The sequence below is a fragment of the Pteropus medius genome, unplaced genomic scaffold, assembly GCF_902729225.1.
Source record: "Pteropus medius unplaced genomic scaffold, Ma_sr-lr_union100, whole genome shotgun sequence".
NCBI classification, from domain to species: domain Eukaryota; kingdom Metazoa; phylum Chordata; class Mammalia; order Chiroptera; family Pteropodidae; genus Pteropus; species Pteropus medius.
In genome coordinates, this window is record NW_024346150.1 from 857,543 (window position 1) to 869,233 (window position 11,691).

The window sequence follows — 11,691 nt, forward strand, 5'->3', positions numbered from 1 at the left end:
GCTCTTGGCCCTAGTATCTTCTCCCTCACCATTTAAGCTACTTCAGTGCTGTTCCTCAGATTCCTTTTGGCTCTATCCTAGTTCCTCTGATTTTTCTGGCTAGAACCAGGCAGGGTCTGTCAGTTTCCATGTGGAGGCCGCAGTGTCCTAGATCCCTCTCTGTAGATCTGTCAACCTTGAGCTCAGCTTACACCCCAGGCTCTCTCAATGTGATCCTTTCATGTACTCCCTTCTTCGACAGAAACACCCAGATAGGAGTGTGACTGAGGGGCCACTTCCAACAGGGAGCCAGAGTGAGCATTGGTCACTCCCTGCCATGCTCCCCCACCAGAGTTCGCATGTGCACATGCGTAAGTGTGTGTGCCTGTGTGGCATGTGCACACATGTGTATGTACTATCGGCAGAAGAGACACTGAGAGAAGGGCTTCCCTGGCAGGCAGAGGGGCATCACCTGAAGAAAGGTACGGAGGTAGGAAAGTACAAGGGAGTGTTTGGGGAGCAGGGAAGGAATGTTAGCAGGGTCTGGCAGGGACAGGTTAGGCTCTGAGGTGGGGCTTAGAGCCATGATTGTGTACTGCAAGTTGAGGGCACCACAGTCAGATTTTGAGCAGGGATTGGGAGTCACCTTCACTCACAGTCTTATGAATATGCACAAACCTGTTGAATTATGCAGAAAGAAAGGGCTTAAATATATATGCAAATTTGGTGCTGCCCTCCCTGTTGCTATGGAAACCAAAGAATAGCAGGAGAAGCCCAAACCCTGGGGAGACTAGGCTGGAGAGACTGGAGACCAGGAGACTCTTCTGTCATCCGCTTTTCCCATTCCTGCTGTTTTGATCTCTTTCTTTGCCTCATTCTGTCTTTGTTTCCCTTTGCCTTGCTTTCTCTCCATCTCTGCCTCTCTTGATCTGTCTTTGTTTCCCCCAACTCCATCTTCTCTATTTCCCCCTCCTATTTTTTTTTTCTGTCTCCCAGTCTGAGTTTCTCTGTGTCTATATATCGTTGACTCCATGTCACTGTTGCTCTGTGACTCAGACACTGTGTTTCTCTCTGACTTCATGGATCTTCCTATATCTGTCTCTATGTCTTCAGTTCCATAGGTTTTCCTCTTCTGCATCTTCCTGTCTCTATGTCTCTGACTCACATCTTTCTTTCTCTTATCTCTATTTTTGTGTCTGACTCTCTCTCTGATTGTATCTATTTCTTAGTCTCTCTTCTAGGTTCTCTTGGCTCTCTTTCACTCTGATTCTGTCTCTTTGAATCTCTTATCCCAATGCTTGTCTCTGTGTGATGGGAAAGACTGGAAGCTGCACATCTGTCCTTGCCTGATGGAATGCTTCATCCCTGGTCCAGCTGCCCACATGTTCATGGATTCCTAGGCACTTTCCCTACATAAAATTCTGTTTCACGTCTGGCACCTGTCACAGCATTGGCTCAGGACTCCTGTGACAGGCGCAGGCTGGCTGCCAGGACACCATGTCTCCTGTCCCAGCCTCTGCCTGACATGTGGCCCTGCCTAGTGTTTCTCCCTCTCTGGATCTGTAGTTCTAACTCTCCCTGAGGCTGGTGAGCACCTTGAGGCAATGATATGTTGAATAGGGAACTAAGAGGCAAGTCTTAGTGGTTCACCCATCTGGCCCTCTGCCCAAGGGCTGACGTGAGGAGTCTGGCTGAGGCTCAGGTATGTGTGAGTCTGGGGCTAGTTGAGACCAATCCTGACTCCCAGAGAAGACTCCTTGCTGAGCTACAGAGTCAAGCAGCAGCCTTTCCATAGTCTATCTACGCTCTTGCCTGCTGCAGCCTCAGCCACCCAATTTCCTATTTGGGGTTCTTTGCCCCACTTTCATTTGCTTTTCAGTTATAGAACACCATTCTACACCATGCTCTGCCTTCACAGATCCACAATGATACAGAAATGACATCTGGATTTTTTGTGTCTTCCCGCTCCTCCACAAGAAGGTGCTCTTTGGTCTAGGTGAAAAACAGATTCTTCAACCCCATAGTTTCCTATTTCTGGCAGCCTCAATTTGGGGGTACCAAGCAAATGTGGCTACCAAAGTCATAGATCAATGTTAAAAGAGATAGAAAGACAGAGACAAGAGAAGCTGGATCTATGGAGGCAGCATACAGGGTTTGGAATGGGCTATGAGAAGCTCAGAGCAGGATTTGGCATGAGGGTGGGCTAGAGTATTTTGAGGGCAGGCCTCCCTATGTAGAGGGATTCACCTTTTGGTCCTGGACTCTCGGTAGGTTGCCTAACTTCCAGGCAGGTACTAGACATGAGGGATCTGGCTTGGGCCCAGGTGTGGGGGCAGTCAGAGCAGTCAGGGCAAATCCCCCTTCCTCCAAGAGGCTTTCAGGCTGAGTGCCCAGCTTCCCTCCCCCTCCAGAAAGGACACAGACACAGTCACTCTTCCCACCAACTGTGATTCACCCATGTTCAGGCCCGGGCGTGATCTTGCTGCCAGGAATTCCATGTTTGAATTTAAAACCTCCCCAGACATCTTACCCCAGCCCACCTGGGCCAGTTGTGCCAACAAGAGTTGGAGGAGAGTCGACAGGGCTCTTGGGGCCTTTAGGCAGAGCCAGATGAGTGGAGAGAAATAGGATCAGGAGAAAGATGGAGAGACAAAGACTGAGAAGCAGAGGATGAGTAGATAGATGGGGAGAAAGTTTGTGACAGACAGAGGAAGCAACATAGAGACATTGATGTGGGGAAAGCCAAAGCCTAAGGATGAAAGGGGCTGTCGTACCTACCAGGCTGGTATTAAACACTTCACTGGATTATCTCATTTAATTGAATCTTTACAATAGTCCTAGGAAATAGTCTCTATTATGATCCCATTTTACTCAATTGATCACAGAGACATTAAGTCACTTACCTGAGGCCACAAAGTCAGTAAGTGGTAGAGTAAGGTATTTGAACACTTCAGTCTCACTGAAGAGCCAACGACAGAGACAGAGACAGAGGTAGGGGCAGATTCTTATACCAGCACTCATGGGGAATCTGGGAATCCTGGAATCATCAGGCATTTGTGCAAGTGAAGGGTCTTTCCATCAGGCCGACAACATGAGGCTTCCTGTCCTTTCTATTAAAGACAAGGACTGCGACAGAGAAGCACACAGAGGGAAAGAGAGACATCAGAGCAGAGAAAGAGATGGAAGGGGAACTCTAGGCCATAGAATTCTTATCTAACCTTCTCCTTCCTGCCACCGTGGTGTGCAGCCTGTCCTGCCCCTGCTTCAGATCCAGCCCAGCCAACACCTCACTCTGGAGAAGCCCAGACTTGGAGACTTATTCTTTCTTTTCCACATATTTATTGAGCACCTCCTAGTTGAGAGGCACTCCTGCCCCACATCTCCTACCTCTCTCTTCTCTTTCACTATTGAGAAATACTTCCCATTGTCTAACCTTAGGATAGGTTCTGCAATAAAGGACCAAGATTAGAATTTGGGGATACTTCAATATGCGTGGGTGGGGGCTGATTAGCCTAGTATACGCTAAGGTTGTCTGAGCACAGAAAAGTCCCTGAGGGCTAGCTTTGGGTGCCTTCTGGTTGGAGGCCCTTTCTAGTTGGTTCTGGGAGGAGGGTCATCCACCCAGCTGGTGAGGGCCTAGAGAGCTGAGCTGTCAGCAACAGGGAAGACAGAATGAGAAGAAAACCAGGAGCTATCCTGGGGGAGCTGGGGAGTCTGCGTTATGGTTTCTAATGTCTTAGCCCTGGTTTCAATTACCCCCAGGGTCCCCAGGGTTTCCTGACCGCTGCAGGCTCCCAAGCTTGAGGAAGGTCAGGACCCTCCTGGGAAGGCCGGAAACCAAAGGCTCAGGGATGGAAGTCTGGGGGAACAGGGAGCTTTTTCGTCCTCTCTTTCCCCAGTGCCTGGCTAAGAGAGGTTTCTAGACCAAGCAGAGCTCCAGGGACAGCAGGGAGGCTGGGAAAGGAGGGGACTATACTCTGCTCACAGGCCCCTGTGGAGGGTCTGCATCAGCCAGCTCCATAACACCAGCTTAGTCCCACTGACCCAACCCCACTCCTGGCTGCTAAAGCCCAGGGCTCTTCCTTGGCCTCTACAGTCTCTTTTTTGGTCCTATAACTACCCTGACTCCTGGCTCTCCTTCTACCTCTGAGGTCACCATGTCTTCTCTGCCCTCTCTGTCTTTAAATCATAGTTTCTAGGGTTTTCGCTGCAATCCTCTCCTCCCCTCCCTCACATCATACCCTCTCCCTGCTCCCTGTTTTATCCTGTCATCTCCCAGCACCTTCATAGTGCCCAGGTCAGTCTGAGACTTTGATGAATGCTCAGGCAAGCAGCACTAGCACAAAGGGTACCGAGGGCACTGGGAGCTGTTGGACAGAGACCACACACCTCCAGGCAGCCAGCCAACCCTCTCTCAGCTTCTCTGTTCTCCCCATCCTTGCTCCTGCTGGCCATCATCCTACAGACCCTTCAGCTGGACATGTCAAGCCTCAACTCTCCAGCTCAGTGAATGGTACTGTCATCTCCTAGTCACTCATGCCAAAAACATGGGAGTCATCTGTGCTTTTGTACACAATGTCCCCTCTAGGCCTGGCACACAGTAGGTGCTGATAAATTTCTGTTAAACTGAATTTAATTCAATTTTTTCTCTCTTGGACTTCTCCCTTGCCTCTATCTCCCTGGGCCTGGGTATCTGGCATTCAGTCTCAAATCTCTAATTTTTCTCTGTCTTCTGAATCACGACAGTTGAGTTTGGAGGGGGGATGTTGAAAGCCTCTTTTTTTTTCCTCTCCCCCTGTCCCAGGAGTGAGCAGGTTACCTGAGAATGGAGCTGTGGGAGATGAAGGGAGGGAGCCAATCTTGGGGCCACATCAGTCCCGTTTGGAAATCCCAGCCCTGTTATCAGGGAGGCAGCTTCACAGCTGGAGGGATCAATGTCTAATTCTGGGCTGGCACTAGAAGGGGACAATCCTTTGAAGACATATGCTCCCTCCAAGAAGAATTGGAGAAGAGAGAGATCAGAGCCCACTATAGTGGGGAAGGAAGGACGGAGGGAGGGAGGAAGGGAGGGAGAGAGGGAGGGACAGACTTTGTGCTTCTGAGCAGGGAATTAGTTTCATGCAAATTTTTGCAACACAAAATGAAAAACTGCATCTGTGATTTTGCAAGTCTGTGCCCTGCTCCCACCTTCAAACACATAGTTGTTCTCTAATTTCTAGCTTCCCTGTCCTCCCTTGTTTCTCTCCCCTCACCCCTTCTGGGTACCCACCCCACCCCGACCACCACCTCACACCACCCCGCCATCCCTATCTGCTTCTCTTTCCAAAGTTAACTCAGGCCCCAGGATCACTCAGAGGGGAACGTCCTTGGGAAAGCAGACAGTGGACTAAGTGTCCAGGGGGCCTGTTCTCTGAGTAAAGAGTGACATGAGTGTTCCTCCAGGTGTTGTGGGAGCAGATAGAGACAATGACTCTCAGTGCCTCCTCCAAAGTCTTGTCTTCTCTCTTCAACCCTATGTCCCTGTCCCAGGTCAGGCTGGAGGTCTCTCTCCTATGGGTCACACTGCAAACACCTCCTCCCTGACTGCCCCACCTCCGGCCTTAGTCTTTCTCACCACTCTTTACCCAGCAGCCTCAATGATCTCTCTAAAACATAAATCTGGTTCTGTTCCTTACCTACTTTAAGCCTTTGCAGGTCTGCATGGCCTTAGCACCAAAGGCACTTCAGGATGTGGTCTCTGAGCCACACAGGCTGCCTGAGCTCGCCTTCTGGGTCTCTGTTTAATTCCTTACTGATTACCAAACTCTCTTTCCCATCCCTCGAGTGATCCATTCAGATAGGCTCCCTCCCCTGTGCCCTGGGACTTTACTCCCCCAGGTCAGTGTTGTCCTGCTCGTTTCCTGGCATCGATTCATTCATTCATTCAACATTTATTTAAACCTATTTCAAGTGTTAGGAACATCTGTTTTATGGCAGACTCAGCTCAAGATGCCTGGAGATGGAGTCCACAAGGCTGCCCTCATGGAGTTCCCAGACCCCAACACAAGTAACTAGGCATTTAAATGGCACAGTAACTACTATATGGAGAAAGAGTATGGCACAGTGGGAGAAGACAAAGGGGCTTAATCTAGGCTCTCTTAGGTGACATTTAGGCTGTCACCTCTTGCCTGAAGGAGCTGTCAGACACTGCATTCTCACATGGACAAATTATATGCTCACCTATTTTGTTTAGTATCCATCTTCCCTGACTAGAATGCGAGTTCCATAAGGGCAGGGGATTTTAAAACTTTTTTTTTAGGCAAAAAGTAAACAGTAAAATGCACAAACCTTAAGGGCACAGCTCAAGTATTGACATATGTGTGTACACTCTTAGACCGCCCCCTCCCGCCCAACAAAGGTAACTGCAATTCCAATTTCTATCACCATAAATGAGTTTTGCCTCTTTTTGAGTTTTATGTAAATGAAATCACTCAATAGGTACTATTCTGTGTCTGGTTCTTTTTTTTTTTTTCTTTGCTCAACATTCTGTCTGTGAGCTTTATCTATTTTTGTTGTATGTAGCTATAGTCGATTCTTTTCCATTGCTATTACTATACCACAATCACTTCATCCATTTGGGTTGTTTCCAGTTTGGGCCTATTATAAATAAAATTGCTATGAATGTTCTTGGTGAACTCTGTGATAATTTCTTTTGGGTTTGCATCTAGGAGTGGAATCACTGGGTCATAGTGTATACATACATTCAGCTTAGCAGATCGTGCCAAACAGTGTTCTAAAGTGGTTGTACCAATTTACACATGCTCCAGAAGCGTATGGAGTTCTAGTTGCTCCACATACTTGAGAGGGCAGGGATTTTTGTCTATTTGGTTCACTGCTGTATCCCATCACTTAGATCAATGCCTGGCATATAGTAGGTGTTCAATACGTACTTATTGACTGCCTTTTGAATGAGAGAGACATCAGCATTCCTGGGGTGTTGCTCTGACTCTGACTGTATAACTTGCTGTATAACTCTGGGCAAGTGACTCTCCCTCTCTGAGCTGTTTCCCTGTCTCTAGCATAAGGAGACCCACACCAGGGGCTTTGCCTTCCAGTGCCAGCTGGGCACCGTGAAAGCTGGACACCTGCTTATTCATTCACTCCACTTGTATTGATTAAGGTTCTTCTACGTACCAGAATGGTGAAGGTATGATCTACGACATGCCACTGACAACCTCTTTCAAGACAGCCAAAATCAGGGGTCATTGTCCATCTTGTCCCCAACTTATCCTCCTGGAGTCTGTCCTCCGTTCCTCTGTCCAGCCCTGACCCCAGGAGGAGGGGGTCTGGACCAAGCCTGCAGATGGAAAATGTGATTAATAATCAAAAAAACATCCAAGAGGAAGAGACCAGGAAAACAACTTGGGGAAGGCTCCTTGCCCAGGGGAGGGGGGCCATGTCCTGGGCCTCGGGACAGCTCCAGCTGCCCTCCCGCCGCCCTTTCTGGGAAGCTGCCACAGGAGCGGGTAATTTTAGCCAAAAGTGAAAAAAAAAAAAAAAGCCACCTAATTATTTATGAAAAAAGATGCCCTCCCCCCAATGTAAATTATGCTTTCCCTCAGGGCTGTCCCCTACTCTGTTACTTCCCTCCTAGTGGTCCCCCCACTCAGCAGGCTGGGGGGGCCTGCAGACACTGGGCTGGGGGCAGAGGAGGAATTTCAACATGAAATGTTTTGTTCATTAACAGAGAACATAGGGGGAAATTCCCTTTCTGCTTGGGCCTGGGCAGCCCAGTCAGATACTCAAAACCTATTATGAGAAATCTAGTCTGGGCTGCAGAGTGGGGTGGGGGTCATGTAGGGGGCGGGGCACAGACATTTTCTCTCCTCCTCTTAGACTCTTGACTTTCAGGGATTTCCTGAGCCTTAATCCTTCCTCCTTTCGGGAATTTCATTCCCAATGTCTCAGGTTGCCCTCAAACTTCCTTCTTAGCACGACAGAAGGAACTGGGGTTAGACTAGAGTTAGAACTTCCAACTAAGGAGGAAAGAAGGATGTCAAAGAGAGGAAGGGGAGGCTTTAGATCTTGCAAATAATTTAGAATTCCGAGAGAATATGTTGGAATCAGTAGGGAGCAAATCTGAGGAGGGCCTGAAGCAGGAGTGAAATCACCTCTTTCTATCAGAGTGGCTTTAGAGGGCCCAGTGAGGAGGGAAAAGGAGTGAGTTCCAGAAAATTGGGGGCAATTCCAGGCTGAATACTTATATTTCCCCATTATGGCTTCAGCCCTTTCCCATTCTCTACCTTTAGGGAATCTTTGCTCTTTTCTGGTGCCAGAGGTTGGAAGGGTCAGGGCACACTTAGGCAGAGGTCCAGCTGACAGCACGCAGAGGGCAGTGTGCAGGATGGGGCTGCTGTGAGTGGGCTCTAGGTGCTGTCCCAGGATAGTGCTGGGAGCTGTCTCAGGATGTTGGTAGGTCGTCCTTGGGGGTCTGGGCTGGACCCTGAGTGTGTGTGTCGGGGGGTGCTCTGGGCCCCCCTCCCTTGCTCAGCCTAGGGCTGTGTCAGGATCGGGTTTCTCGGCGCCTGGAGCCTCCGCGAGGCCGAGCTGTTCCCGGGCCTCGGCCAAGCCGCCCCAGGCGCTGGCACTGCGTGAGGAAGCAGGGGGAGCGAGGGGGAGGGGGGGGGGCTGTGAGGGTGTTTACGTAACTGCCTCCCAGAGCCGGCTTCGACAGCCAAACCCCAGTGTGGGACTTTGTGTGATTGAGAGCGTGTGTGACTCTGCGTCTTTGCCTGTGTGATATGCGGTGTGACTGAGCACATGGCTGTGTGACTGTGTCTATGTGTGGGTATTGTGTTTCAGGGAGTTCGGCGCGTGTTTCGGGGAGTTCGGTCCTTCTGGAACCTTCTAGCTCCCAGTCCACAGCAGGGGACCCTGACTCCCAGTGTGCCATATCGAGGTTAAATATACTTGTTTGACTCTTTGAGACTGGGTATGTGACTTTACATGATGATGGATGTTTGACATTTGTAGGTAAAACAGAAAGCCTGTGTGTGTATGTGTGAGTGTGTGTGTGTGTGTGTCTTTGTAACTGGATAGCTAGATAGATATGTATGTGCCCCATAGTGGAACTTTCTGATGGTATAGCAGGTTAGAAATAAGCCCCATTTCCGAAGGAGCCCAGGAAAAAAGAGACCACTGGACACATAGAGGACACGTCAGTAGGAATGAGGGAGGGTCCTTGCTACCCAAAGGCTTAAGATGGCACAGTTGACTCCTAGAGGGGTGTGTGTGTGGGTGCGGGGGTGAGAGGTGGTTCAAATTTAGGTCACCTGCCAGAGTGAAGAAGGGTGGAGTCAAAAGTCCTGCCACAGAGCCCTTTTTCATGGTGGGTATAAAACTCCAGAGACCCAAAGTCAAGAACTTCTTCCAATTTCCCAAGGCCTTCCAGGGTTTTCAAATCTGGGATCCGAACTAGAGCTGTTACTTCCTGCTGCCCCTTATTGGATAGGCAGACGGTGAAGATAGGTAAAGATGGGGCAGGACTGCGGGAGGGTGTCAGTAAACTGGGGTTTCGCCATAAGAGAAAGGGGCTGGTGCAGAGCTGGGGAGGCCGGCGAGGAGAGGAGACAGGGACAGATCCTGCAAGAGCTTTGAAGCCACGCCTAAGAAGCCTGGCTTTGCCCCCACAGCAGTGAAGGCAAGGAGGGTTCAACACTGAAGCTTAGGAAGCTCAGAAGCTCGTGTGCAGATAGGGCATTGGAGGCGGCAGGAGCTGAGACCCACAAGTAAATTGTTGCCCCTGATCCTGTGGGAGGAGACTCGGTTCTGGGCCAGGCGCAGGGAGAGAGAGAGCCGCACCCTGGTTGTTCAGTAGGTGGCCGGTGCCTCTGTGCGGGAGCCGCAGCCACAGGGGGAACGCGCATCCTGCACCGCCCACCAGGTGTCGCTGCGGCCTCGGGGAAGCGGGCAAGGCTGCGGCCGCTGGGTGCTGCGCCCCGAGGATACTGCAGTTCGACAGGCGCAGGGATCCAGACAGGCTCAGGGATCCCTTCCGACGTGCGCCTCCGTCTTCACTAATTCTCTGACACACCGACGTGTCCAGCTTCCAGAACCCCGTCGCCCCGCGCAGAACTTGCCCGGGCACCCGTGGACTTAGGCAGTGCCGACAGCTGACCCTGCATCCCCAGGTGGAGACGTTGGTCGGGGCGAAAACTCCCCACTGCTCTCAACCTGGCAGAAGGAGGCTGAGTCCGGGACGCTGGAGGATCCGGAGGTCAAGTCAGCCCACCAATGACTCGCGGATTGCGACGCTTATCTGCCTCTCCAGGAATGGGGAGAACTCCTGAGCACCCAACCACACCCAGGCCCAGTTTCGGCGCAGGGAGAGGGGCAATTCCTGCTCCCCAAAGATTCCGTCGCCGCCCCCCTCACCCTGCCCCGCTCCTTCCCAGTGCCCACCTCGTCGTTCCTGTCTGCGGCACAGAAGGGCCGAATAGTCTGAGACATCTACTGTGGGTGGAGGTGGGCTGGTCTCAGCTGGGCACCACTATTTCGCTGTGTGTGCTTAAACCCCAGCCGGCCTTCTGTGAGCCTCAGCCCCGCTGACTGCTGCTGGTTGAACTGAGGGGATTTTGAGGCCACGGAAATGAAAGTGAAAAACCCGAGTAGTGGCGGAAAGGATTTTTCTGCAATGGGAGTCCCCGAGGCATTTGTTGGGAAAGGGCCCGGGCGCTCTGGGCAGCCTACTGGGGAAGGGTGTGAGGAAACGGCGAGATATTTCCTTCCTTCTCTCCACCCCCAACCCTGGAACAGCTCACTGGAGGTGCAAGGCGCAGGGATTATGGGTCAAAGGTCAAGTGAAAAATCCGTAGGGTGGAGATGGGGTTGGCCACTCGTTCTCCGCCTCTGGCATTCATCCTTTCTGTTGCGCTCTCGCGTGGCCTCAGAAGTTGTTCTGGTTATCTAACCTTAATCCCTCATCTTGTAGCCAGACCGGAGGCCCAGGGGTGAGTGAAGTGAGCACACCAGACCCTAAGAGGCCAGGCTGCGAAAGGAAAGCTCGAGGTACTGAACCTCCAGCGCCAAACTCTTGAGTCCCGTGCAGGCACAGAGGGCGCACCCTCCCTATCCCCTTCATCCCAGTGGAGATTTTTCCCCAGGCCAGGTGTCCAGTGTAGGGGTGAGGAAAGAGAGGGTATTTGTGCTGGTGTCACCGGAGACTTGGTGGGAAGTGAGAGCCTGGGCTCTTAGCCTGGGCCATCCCGGATCACGGGTGCTTAAAGCCCCTTTCCCACCGCGAGAGGTGTGTGTATTGCTGAGGGGATAGGAGTAGGGGAGGGGCGGAGATGTCTGGCCTCCTCTGCCCAAATTGGGGCCTGGGCGCTCTGGCTCGCGCTCCTCTTACGGAGATGCGGGTGGGAGGACCCCGAGAGTTGGTCTGGGGTGTGCCAGGCATTCAAGGCCTGAACGTGCGGGAGTGTGCGCAACAGAGACCTGGCCAAAGCTAAGTGAGAGAGTGAGTGTGAATGAGCGACCCCGGGGGGTGGGTGCGCGCCCAGCAGCCTCGGGAGATCCGGCGGAGTGGGTGTGGGTATGTGTGCGTGCGCGTCTTTGAGATCCGCGATCCTGGCTGCGCGTGAAGCGCCCGGGCCACAGCCGTCTGGAGGGCGTTCCTAAGAAAGGGCGAATGTGAGGGGGCCACGCGTGCCAGTGCGGGCGAGTGTGCCAGCG

At 51.7% G+C, this 11,691-nt stretch overlaps 1 protein-coding gene across 1 annotated transcript in view; it reads left to right on the forward strand.

Moving 5' to 3' along the window:
* The first annotated feature begins 11,006 nt into the window (after positions 1 to 11,006).
* CNTFR (ciliary neurotrophic factor receptor) overlaps positions 11,007 to 11,691 on the forward strand; it is a 38,185-nt gene continuing 37,500 nt past the window's right edge. The window contains exon 1 of the mRNA XM_039875527.1: positions 11,007 to 11,025. The gene's annotated coding sequence lies outside the window, so the exon portion shown is untranslated. The remainder of the gene's footprint in view (positions 11,026 to 11,691) is intronic.